We start from the raw sequence: 12,710 nt of genomic DNA, 5'->3' as shown, positions 1-12,710 counted from the left end.
TGGATTTATAGATTTCATTACTCATTTAAATTAAACAAAGCTTGTAGAAGGAATATGTGACTTAAAAAGATTTTTGCAAAGAAAACACAAATCAAATGCAGTATGAATAAAGAAAGCAGGAACAGTATGTGAAAAAAGGTATAGGCAGAGTTGACATTTTATTCTTTTTCACCCATAATACAATGTGAGATCAGTGATGACCTATCAGGTCTGACAAGAGGTTTGCCAAAGTAATTAGACACTGTTAAGAACTCTATCTGATATGTAATTTACATTCACTATCTCAAGATTGAACATCACACTAAGTTTATTCTGGACCTTGAGATCTTTGGTAATGATAGTATGATGCCATCTCAATGAACACATTTAAAAAGTAACCATCCAGGTTATGAAGACAAAACTCTACAACTTGCTCAGCTATTTCATAGTACTGTCATACTCAATATTGTGTTTGGTATTTTTGCCATAAACATCTTTGCCATAGACATCTTTGAGGCATCATTTTTGCTACATAACTAATTGGCCATAAGGCAATTTTGCTGTAAAAGATAAAATAACAAAAAAGAAAAACTATAAAAGGAAACATGACGAATAACAAAATTAAAATGTACAAAATACAAAATATTTGGGTACATTTAAAATATGTGTAGATTCATAGCAATGTTGCACAAATAACTGGTTTTATTTTGTGGATTATACCTAAGCATTTGTATTCATTCATAGTATTATACAATTTTTTTTTTCTTCTTGTTGACCTGTCTCCCCATTCAACACAGTACTTTTTCTTTTTTCACTAAAATTTCTTCCTTCATTAAGAGAGGTATCAGCTTCCAAATACTAGGATGCGTATTTGTATCTGAGCTTTGTATTGCGTTGTGAAAGTCTCTACACTGTTGTTCCTTCTTGGCACATTGTCACATATCTGTTGATAGACATTCCAGAGTTCTATGGGAAATGTGGGTTCAACTCTGTGCCTTTGAGTCTCTCAGCATCTTTGTCTTCCAATGTAGTGTTTCAAAATAAGAAACCAACTCTTGTGGCAAATTTTCATTACCTGTCAGCTCCATAAAGCCATCAATAATGTCCCTAACTGGAAGAAACACTAATGCATTTCAACCAGTTGAAACCAAATTGTCAAACCAAATTTTCAACCAGTTATTTTATCTGTCATGGCAAAATTGACTTATGGCTAATTAGTTATGTGACAAAAATGTTCATGGCAAAAATGTTTGTGGCAAAGATGCCTAGAGCAAATACACTTACGGCGAAAAGTACCTAGAACCACCTATATAGTACTTTATTTTTTCTGAACTTACTTTTTTATATTTAATTAATTAATTTATTTTTGGCTGCATTGGGTCTTAGTTGTGGCACATGGGATCTTCACTGCAGCATGTGGGATCTTTCATTGCGGTGTGCAGGCTCAGTAGTTGAGGCGTGCGGGCTTAGTTGCCTTGTGGCTTGTGGGATCTTAGTTCCCCGACCAAGGATCAAACCTGCATCCCCTGCATTGGAAGGTGGATTCTTAACCAGGCAAGTCCCATCTGAACTTAATAATGAGTATTTAGAAGCTCCTTTTGTTTTGTTTTATATTGTTTTTGATATCTACCGGCCAAGTATACTACCCTTTCTTTTGCCATCCCCACTGCAAGTCCCAGAAAGCCGAGTACTCTCTTTCCCAGCCTCCCTCGCAGCAAGAGGGGGCCATGTGTTCTTGTTACAGCCAATGAGGTGTGAGAAAAAAGTCTTTTGGGGCATCTGGTGATGCTCTTTTTCTAACATAAGCATGGCTGGTACTGTTCCTTCCCTCTGCCTCTTATCTTTGAATATAGTCTTATTATTTAGGATAGTGGCAGCAGTTAAAGCTAAGAGTCAAAAAGCACAGAGAGGAAAAAATAATGGTCTGATGATATCAGTGCAGAAAGATGGAACAGTTTGGTCCCTGCTGACATTGCTGAGCAGCTGCACTAACCAGGGACCAATATCTTCCTCCAGATATCTCCTCCTTATGACTTACCTGACTGTTACTCAAGCCAGTGTGTGTCAGGTGTTCCTTTTAATTTGTATGGATTTTGTAATGTGACTTCAATCATTTTAACCATTCCTTTTATTATTTATGCCACACTCTGTTTCCCAAAATATTTGAAATGACTTATAATTGTAAAACAGAAAAAATAAGAATGAAATAGATAAAATCAGTTACTTAAAACTTGATATCAACAAAGGTAAGCTCTAATAGTTTCTCAGCAGAAGCATAGTTACTTTTGATCACTGATTTCTAAATAACATTTCTTATGTGGATCTTGATATGAGATAATGTCTTCTGCAACCTTGCTACATGAACTACAATTAAGAATTTTATAGAGCTGCTTACTGTATGCATTCTTCTAAGGAGTGAGTCAGGGGCATCAAAAACCAACTTAATGATATGAACTATATTTGGGGCCAATAGAAGCCATATATGATATTCTCCAGAGAGGCATTTTAATCAGAAGCAGATTTTAACTTGTAGGGGAGGGAATACCTTTCAGCTTTTTCCCTGAGCATCATAATTTCCTCAGTTTGCATTTTGATGAGCATGTAAGATCTGGGAGATAAACATTCCACTCTCTGATGGAGGCCAAGGGAGGAAGTATTCTGTATTTCTGGTTCAGGGCAGACCAATATGTCTCATAAACAGTAAAACTGGTCATGTGTTTAGTACCCTATGAGCAATACTTGAGGTATATAAGAAGACTCATCACTGGATAGAAAACCATCACGCTTTGCCTGAAGGTGGCCTCATGGGCACATATTTTCTTATGAGACGGTATTGGGCTCCTTATAACACAGAAAGTAGTGATAAATTAATCTTTAAAATTATTCCCCATATAAAATAGTCAAGACGATTTTGGCTGAAAATTTTTCAAAGCAGGTATTATCACTTACTCGTCATAGCTATAGTACAAAAAACAAAAACAAAAATTACACAAACACACACACACACACACACACACACAGAAAAAGTCCTTATGTCATATTCTCATGCTTTGTCTGGTTTTGAGCAACATGGCTTCTATCTGAATCCACTAAAATGAATTCTCTGCAGAATATTAGAAAATTTAGATATTCTCTATCAGATAGAATAATTTTAGCATTAAAATATTTAATATGAAGCCGTATTTTCTGACCGTGGTTTATTGGGTAACCTTCAGTTAGTGACAAATTTTAAAATCAATGTATAAAAATCTTATTTTCATATTTTCTTAGAAGAAATGAGTTGAAGTATTTTCTTTATAAGGTACAGAATAAAGAGCACCTTCAGATGCTTTTTAGAATATGTACCTAAACTGAGAGGAATAAAGTTATATTCATTCTTAGTTACTACCTTAAGGCTAAGAATGGGAAGATAAGGTAAGCCAGACTTTTTATAGACCATAGACCGTCCCTGACTGTTTATTCTTGTCTGGAGGTGTCTCTCTTTATATCAGAATTTAAAATTAATAGAAATCTAAAAAATCAATAGGATAAATATTTAGAGGACAAACTGAGAAGGATTTAAAAATATGTTCACTGAATTAAGTTCCCCGTCCCCACCCCCAACCTCGGGCCTTTCCTATTCCTTAGAGACGTTAGGAAGGATACCCTGGCACTTTAACTGGTAAACGGACTAGTTTATGTTTTATTGTAAACATGCCCCCAAATTATTTCATTTCTCCTTCTACATTTTACTGAAACAACTACGTTAAAATAGTAGCTATGCTTTTCATTCTCCTTCACTTACAGCAGGTTTTCTTCAAATAGCAGAATCCTCCTTTTCTTTCACGGTTCTGGTTTGTTTCCCAGGGCATCACCACTAGTGTCTGTGTTTATCTCTTTATCAAAACTTAGACTATGAAGTCATTTTTGATAATTTCCTTTTAGCTTAGCCTCACAAAATCTATTATTCTGAAGCTAGGATAGCGTGCCACATTCCACCCCTGTCTGTGCTGCATAAGCACTTTGAATGATGACAGATCAGAGAAGATAGGCCTGAATGCATAATTATCATGACACGTACTTAATGTTAGTTGATAAAAGTAGGCACACACAATTAAGAGAACATGCTTGGTAGAACTAGGCAGTTTATTAAGGAGCTGAGTAGAACAGCTGTGAGGAGTTACAAGGATTCATAAACTTCCTTTTGGCTCCTTGAATGTCACTGTCTTCGATTGCCTTCGCAGTCCCTGTATAAGGTTTGTCGCATGCATAATAATTTCCCTTTCCCCCGCCCCATCCTAGAACAGTTTTGCCTTTTCAACTAGTTACTGTTACCAACATTTAATAAGAAGGCTTTGCTGAGCTTTCTAATCGAAAACTTGCTTTTATCTTTCTTCATGAAAGAATTGAAATGGCTTCTTTCAGGTTGCTGTAGCCTCTGGGGAGATAAGGACCCTGCGGTTAACAGGATGAGAGATTTTTGTTTAGAAATTTTTATTTAGACAATGAAAAATGACCTCTGTAAACTCAAAGCTATCTTATTTTGGGGCTTTAGGCTTCTGGCAGATAAATCAATTGGGCCCTTGGGATAGCAAAGGAAAAACCTTTGCAGTAACTATGTCAGGGCAACGCAATAGATTTGTTTTGAGTATACAGTTGTGTTGAATGTAGAATGCACTTAAAAATAAATATCATTTTATTTTCTATTAAATATTCAGGATCTGGATTCTACTCTTTTCAGCTTTTGCAAAGAAATATTCCTTTTTGTGATGCAAACTGGAGAAAGCAGACCTTTTTTATGTATAAAATATGTGGCTATTGTTGGTATTTTGATTTTGACTTTTTAATTATTTACCTGTGCATTCTCAAATAGGAGACTGTTTTAAAATTTAGATTCTCAAAGTTATATTCTCATATTAAAATCAGTATTATAAACTGCTTTTTTCTGGCTAAACAATTTCATTGTTACTTAAATAATACAATAGTAGTTTGTCTAAAATATGCTTTTTCAGATTGTCGCAACATTTTTTCACACCTGTTCATAGGCTCAAGGAGTTTTGCAGATCCTCACAGCATGAATTTGCACTGCGTGTTCACTCTCTAAAGAAAGAGTGTTGCACTTGGCTATGTGCTTTTTTACCTGTGTCATGTAGAGTGCAGATTCAGGGTGAAAAGTTACGCAGAATAATCTGTAAACTTGACAGGGATGCAAACCAGGAGACAGATGCTCTACCAACATGCATACAGTTACTGTTAGGAGTGTTCATCAACCTAGTAAAGAAGCAATTTCGAAAGGGTTAATTTTTTTTTTTATTGTAGACAAAACCTTCATGCACATTTTGCAATGCCATTAAGATTATGATGCAAACCAGTAAAATGCATGGGACCAGAAATTAAAGTATACTGGAAAATAGAGGTGGAAAGTGATTTAGCAAATATCACAGTGGGAAGGACAGAAGTGAGATTAGGAAGATGACCAGGGAATATAAGAAAAAGTCATGCTCCGTCTTCTTTCTTTAACTTTAATTCTGTCTGACCATTTTGGAGGGGGGTGGGCGGCAAACTGATGTAATCAACCTCTTCTGCCCTCACGTTTTTAAAAACTTGTCTTTTCATTTTGATTCTCCTTGCATTCAAAGTTGATCAGTGTTAGCCTATGGTCAGAATTAATGTATAAATCATATCTTATTTATTTTGACAGGTGCCTCTATTTAGGACTTAGAATAATATAAAAATATTAAACAGATATTGCTTAAATATCCATGATTTGGCCAGTGACTCTTGACAATGATTAAAGGTAGGATTTAATTTTAGGGCTTTTGGGACAGATAAATGATATTTGATTTCTGGTTTTCCTTTCCAAAAAGAAGAAAATGGGCATGACACCAATCTTAAAGTATTGTTCTTCTCGATACTCTGTAATAACCTATATGGGAAAAGAATCTAAAAAGAGTGGATCTATGTATATGTATAACTGATTCACTTTGCTGTACAGCAGAAACTAACACAATGTTTTAAATCAACTATACTCCGATAAAAATTAAATAAAAAAAGAGTAAATGAGATGATACATACTGAGCAATTGCCTGTGCAGACACTATTTACATCTATTCACTTCTCTAATCTTTACGAGAGTCCTGTGGGATATACATTACTATAATAATCCCAATGATATGGGAAACAGAGGCACAGAGAGATTAATTTAACTGCTGGTCAGTGGCTGAACTGCTAATCCAGTCAAGATGCCTATGCTCTTAACCCCTGCACTGTGGTCCTCTATGGCAGGTGTACACTGTACATTCCGTAAGTGTAGGTATCCTGCTGCTTCCCTACACTGAATTCCCTTCATCTATGGACCAAAATATCTGTGATTACCTCCTGTGATTTTGATATTACAGTGTTCAGATTATTTAAAGAAACCTATATGCTTAAATTTAAATATCTAATTAAGTTATTAGACCAAAGCATGTATCTTTATACCCTTTTCTTTAAAATAATACACTGCATCAGAGAATTCAGTTCAATAAATGATCAACATTTACCATGTCCCTAATGTCACACAGTCTACAGTTGATTAAGACTAAGTTAGATATCTCAGGGTCTTTATTCATAAGCATCTTAAAAAGCATGGAAAGAATAAGTTTACTTAAAACCAATGAAAAATAATTTAAAGTACTATTCTTAATTGATAAATCAGTTTGGCTATATGATACAGATAACAAATCCCATGAGCTATCAGACTTAAAGATAGTATATTTAGTTATAATCATTAATAAATACTTCATGGAAAAATCTTTTAAGTTTACTAGACAGTATCTGAAAATTTGGTTCTCCATACACACTAGAAATGACATAAATGATCAATTATATTTATAAGCTATTCATGGGATCCATGCTTATAAATCATCACTCATCCCAATATCTGACTTCTTGTTTTTCAACTTTCTGAAAAATAGTTGTAAATCTAGAGATGGGATGCCCAAAGCTACAAAAGAGTTGCAGTAATCCCAAAGCCCATTTACTAAATGTCCATATGTGCTACTGTAAGGTGGTCCCCAGGCCCTTACTCAGGACTGGTTTTTATGTTTAGTTATGTTTCCAAGGTGATTGCAGATTCAAAATATCAAATGAGAAAGAGAAAAGAGGACTCTTTTAGGGGCACATAGATGACACTACAAAATCCTGTACACTTTAAGTAGTGCTTAGCTCACTGTCTCCTACAATAGTTGATATCCTTAAACATGTGTTGAGTAAAGTGGCAGTAGGGAAAGAGAAATCAAATTGCAAAAGTACAGAAGTAGAATTGCATGAGAGACTATGATTGTTTATTATAGGAGCCAGTACAACATTTTAAAGCTCTTTGAGGCATTACTTTACAGTATTTCATGCTTATAATAATGAGATTTCCTTGTCAATTAAGGTTAACTCATGTTCTAAATGCTGTGTTTAAAGTATCAGAGTAATGTATCAAATTATTTGAAAATATCTTAAAGACCTTTATAATTTTAAAAAATTGCACAAGAATTGTATAAGCAAGCAAAAGGAGATAGAAAATAATTAAAAGAGGTAAAAGTGAACATCAAAATAAATAGTAACTGGTGACATAGTAATCACTACAGTAAGATAAATGGGAGCTGCAATCAAGGTCCCAACCAGAAATAGATGGCACATCTGTCTGGATAAATTGAAAATTGTTATTTGCAAGGAACCATTTTAAAATGTGTAGATAGGGTGAAGGGGAAACCCAAAAGATGGAGTTGGTAAAAAAAATAGAGCTGTTATCACTTCAGTCCCAAAGGGAGGAGAGGGGGCAGTTACCAAAATCCAGAAAGAGATATTACCTTGAAAGTAATAGTTGAGGAACATCCAACTGAGAAGACCTGGTAAGGGAGAACACAGGGCAGTAAATATCCTGACCTCACTCTCCTCCATCCTTTCAATGTGTTGCTGGTGCTCCCCATTGGCAGAATCCAACTGTAAGGCAAGGAAAGTTGTTGATGGAGTCCATGTGGGTCAGCCTCTCATGGCAGAGAGCAGAGTGGAGAGTGACTCTGGAGATATCAATGGAAAATACCTGGCATTATGAGTGAAAGTGAAGTAATGTCTCAAAGACCAAAGCAGTGAGCATTATGATGCCATTAAAATTGTTGGTGAAACTTAAGGAGCAGTGGAAAAACTGAATATTTTGAAATATGATTAAAACTTTGGGAAATAAATAGTGTGAAAAGCACCCAAAGGAAATGTGGAGTTCTCTAAGCAAAGATGAAGATACAGTTGTGTGTGTGTGTGTGTGTGTGTGTGTGTGTGTGTGTGTTTGCGTGCACCTGTGTGGAGAGAGAGAGAGAGAGAGAGAAAAGACTACAGGCTAGGGGATATTGATTTGGAAACAAAGTCCCTATTAAAGTTTTAGTTCTTTGAGAGCAGACACCCTGCTGTATTCTACTTTGTAATCCATGTTTGAACCCAAAGCCTGAATTAGGGTGAAACCAGTGAAATGCAAAATGTAAACAAGCACCAAATACTCAATAATCAAGATAAATATTTGAATACTATGTTTAAAGAATGCAAAAAAAAAAAACCCACTATGAACGAAATATCACATTTTAGAAGAAATACAGAGCTTCCCTGGTGGCACAGTGGTTGGGAATCCGCCTGCCAATGCAGGGTATGTGGGTTCGAGCCCTGGTCCGGGAAGATCCCACATGCCGCGGAGCAGCTAGGCTCCTGCGCCACAGCTGATGAGCCTGCGCTCTAGAGCCCGTGAGCCACAGCTACTGAAGCCCGCATGCCCAGAGCCCGTGCTCCGCAATGGGAGAGGCCACCGCAATGAGAAGCCCGCACCCCGCGATGAGGGGTAGTCCCCGCTCGCCGCAACTAGAGAAAGCCTGTGCGCAACAACGGAGACCCAGTGCAGCCAAAAAAATAAAAATAAAAGAAATACAGATTTATGTTTCTTTTCACTACCCTGCATTATTGTATGACCAGTGGTTTCCAATCCTCTGCAGTCCTCCAGCCTGGCAAGTGCCACAACCCACACTGGTTAGGTTTATAAGGTTTGAAAATGGCTTAGAAACAGATTGAGCAATGCAGGGCTTTTTATATATAATCAGGGTTTTGATTGCAGAGTTATATTGACTTTTTCCACTAAGTCAAAATACAGGAAGGTATTTGATAAGTGTGTACAGGGGTACACATTTTTCTTTTTGTCTGAAGCTCCAATGTGACTCAGCACAGGACTGCTGAACACTGTTCCTAATACATAGCTGATAATTGATGTTTATTGAATGAAAGAATGATTAAATGAATTAATGTGGTCATTTCCTTCTCCAAATAGGTATTACTAAGATTCGTTGTCTCTTCCAGTTCATATTTTTTTCTTATTGCTGCATAACTAATGGCCTTTCTCTATCTGACATTCTTCCTCTAAGTTGCAAGGGCAGTTTTAGGGGCATGAATAGGGACATATGGATACTCAGAGGGCTGTTGTAAAAAGCTCATGAATAATCCACTAGGTTAAAAATGTTATAATAGTTTACTAACATTGCTGGAATTTTGTTTTGTTTTTCCATTTCCTTCACTTCGCTGGGTCTCCGTTGCTGCGCATGGGCTTTCTCTAGTTGCGGCGAGTGGGGCCTACCCCTCATCACGGTGCGCGGGCTTCTCATTGCGGCGGCCTCTCCCGTTGCGGAGCATGGGCTCTGGGCATGCGGGCTTCAGTAGCTGTGGCTCACGGGCTCTAGAGCGCAGTCTCAGCAACTGTGGCGCACGGGCCTAGTTGCTCTGCAGCATGTGGGATCTTCCCGGACCAGGGCTCGACCTCTATACCTAGAATCTTTTTTTTTTAATTGAAGTATAGTTGGTGTACAATATTACATAAGTTGAAGGTGTACAATGTAGTGATTCACAATTTTTAAAGGTTATACTTCATTTACAGTTATTATAAAATATTGGCTATATTCCCTGTGTTGTTCAATGTATCTTTGTAGCTTATTTTATACATAATAGTTTGTACTTCTTAATCCCCTACACCTATATTGCCCCTCCCCACCTTTCCTTTCCCCACTGGTAATTACTAGTTTGTTCTGTGAGTCTGTTTCTTTTTTGTTATATTCACTAGTTGGTTGTATTTTTTTTAGATTCTACATCTAAGTGATATCATACAGTATTTGTCTTTCTCTGTCTGACTTATTTCACTTAGCATAATACCCTCCAAGTCCAACCATGTTGTTGCAAATGGCAAAATTTCACTCTTTTTTATGGCTGAGTAGTATTCCATTGTATATATATACCACATCTTCTTTATCCAGTCCTCTGTTGATGGACACTTAGGTTATTTCCATACCTTAGCAACTGTAAATAATGCTGCTATGAACATTGGGGTGCACGCATCTTTTCGAATTAGTGTTTTTGATTTTTTTGGATATATACCCAGGAGTGGAGCTGCTGGGTCATATGGTAGTTCTATTTTTAGTTTTTTGAGAAACTTCCATACCGTTTTACACAGTGCTTGCATCAGTTTACATTCCCACCAACAGTGTATGAGGGTTTCCTTTTCTCTACATCCTGGCCAACATTTGTTATTTGTGTTCTTTTTGATGATAGCCATTCTGACAGTTGTGAGATGATATCTCACTGTGGTTTTGATTTACATTTCCCTGATGATTACAGATGTTGAGCATCTTTTCATGTACCTGTTGGTCAGCTGTATGTCTTCTTTGGAAAAATGTCTATTCAGGTCTTCTGCCCATTTTTTAATCGGGTTTTTTTTTTAAAATGTTGAATTGTATGAGCTATTTACATATTTTGGATGTTAACCCCTTATCAGTCATATAATCTGAAAATATTTTCTCCCATTCTATAGGTTGTCTTTTCATTTTGTTTATGGTTTCCTTTGCTGAGCAAAAGCTTTTAAGTTTAATTAGGTCCCATTTGTTTATTTTTGCTTTTCTTCCTTTGCCTTAGGACAGAACCAAAAAAGTGTTGCTATGATTTATGTCAAAGAGTATTTATTCTATACCTAGAATCTTCCTCAATTTCTTATCAATTCTATTTAGAGCACACTTTTCACACTCAATTTTATTAAACATTGTATATAATCAGATTGCAGTATCAGAGAACTTTAGATTTGCAACGTTCTAAATTGTCATCTATTCTTAATTTTCCCTCCAATTATTCTCAAGTTTGTTTTTAATTTATTTTATATTCTCTCTTGTTTGGAACTATATATAGCTTAAAACTGTGTACATTTTAAAATTCTCTGCAGTACCTAGCAGATCAGGGCACAGTAAATGTTAATTACTTAGAACTATCACAATAGTAATGATGTAGCAATTTAACTTTCTCACTGCTTTGATCACATACCCTTCCTTAAGACCCCACTGGAATAATACTGATTTTTACAACAAACAAAATTTCTTATCCTTGAAAGCCTTTCTTTTTGGTCTCTAATGTCTCCCATTATTGTTTTGTTAGACATAGCTGACGTGAAGAGAGACTCTGATGCATTATTTATCTTTTCCATAACTAATACCTGAAAAATACAAAGGTGAAATTTGACACAGGAAACTTTGATTTAAGTTCCAGATCATATAAATGCATGTGGTCAAGATTCGTTTTTCAGTTTTGGGCATGATTATGTGGGATGCTGATTATGTGAGTAAATAAGAAGCAGTGTCCTTCAAGTCTTATATGTTATTTATGATATTATTTTTTAAAATATTTTTTCATGAGAATACTGTACTTGATCTTCAACTTGTCCATTTGTCGGGACCAGTTAACTTACTGGTCCACGTCCACATAACTCATGTTTTACTGTCATAGACTGATGTGACACAGTGTAATAGAATATGATGCATTGCCTGAATTTAAAGGAACATGGATTATTTCTGGATCTGCCGTGCAGCATGAGATCTGTATCGCATTTGAAACAAAGCTAACCAAGCAGACAGAGCAGAAAGATATCTATAGCATTCATTAATCAGGGTAGAGTGTATATATATATATTTTTTTTTTTCAGCATCTTACTCTATTTGCTTGGTATATTTTAAGACTGAAACAGAACAAAAACAGCCTTAGTGACCATGCACATTGCTTCTTACATGATTGTCCTTAGAGAATTATCCCCTAAAAAAGCCAAAGCAATTCAATTTGGTTGAAAATTGTTAAACAGGTTATATTAAATATATTTCTTTATTCCATCTTTTCTCACTGGGGGAACATTAAATATTCTGTAATGTATGCATTTTTATCTATATATAAATATATGACTATTAGCACTGAACTATGCTACTATCTGCCATTTAAAGGCAATTAAATTCAAAATATTTTAAAGCATGTAGTTTGTAAGAACTGCAAATATCAAATTATTTCAGATGTGAACTAAGGAGCATAAACAACATGATAGAATCAACTAAAAGATGCATCTTCACTCTTATAGAAGACCTTAATTTGGGGTGAGATTTTAGAAACTCTTTGAGGCAGAATTTCCACACATGCTTTAAAGAAGGCAATTTACATCTGTCTCTACTCTGTGGGGTATATTAAGCATTCTCAAGCTCTTTTCACATAAGTTTATTCTGTCTTTCCTGGGATTTTAGCATCTAAAATACTTGAAGTAGAGCCACTGCCTTCTTCCTCCATTCAAATTACTTATTCACCCAGGTCAGAGAGGTAAGAACTACTAGGGATCAGACTGGCATATGTGTTTCCCCCATCTGACCCCATTATGGAATTAAGAGGTAAAATGCCTTTAG

This window comes from Mesoplodon densirostris, chromosome 12, assembly GCF_025265405.1.
Source record: "Mesoplodon densirostris isolate mMesDen1 chromosome 12, mMesDen1 primary haplotype, whole genome shotgun sequence".
NCBI lineage: Eukaryota > Metazoa > Chordata > Mammalia > Artiodactyla > Ziphiidae > Mesoplodon > Mesoplodon densirostris.
The sequence above is the reverse complement of the archived record's forward strand: the minus strand, read 5'-3'. Positions refer to the sequence as shown.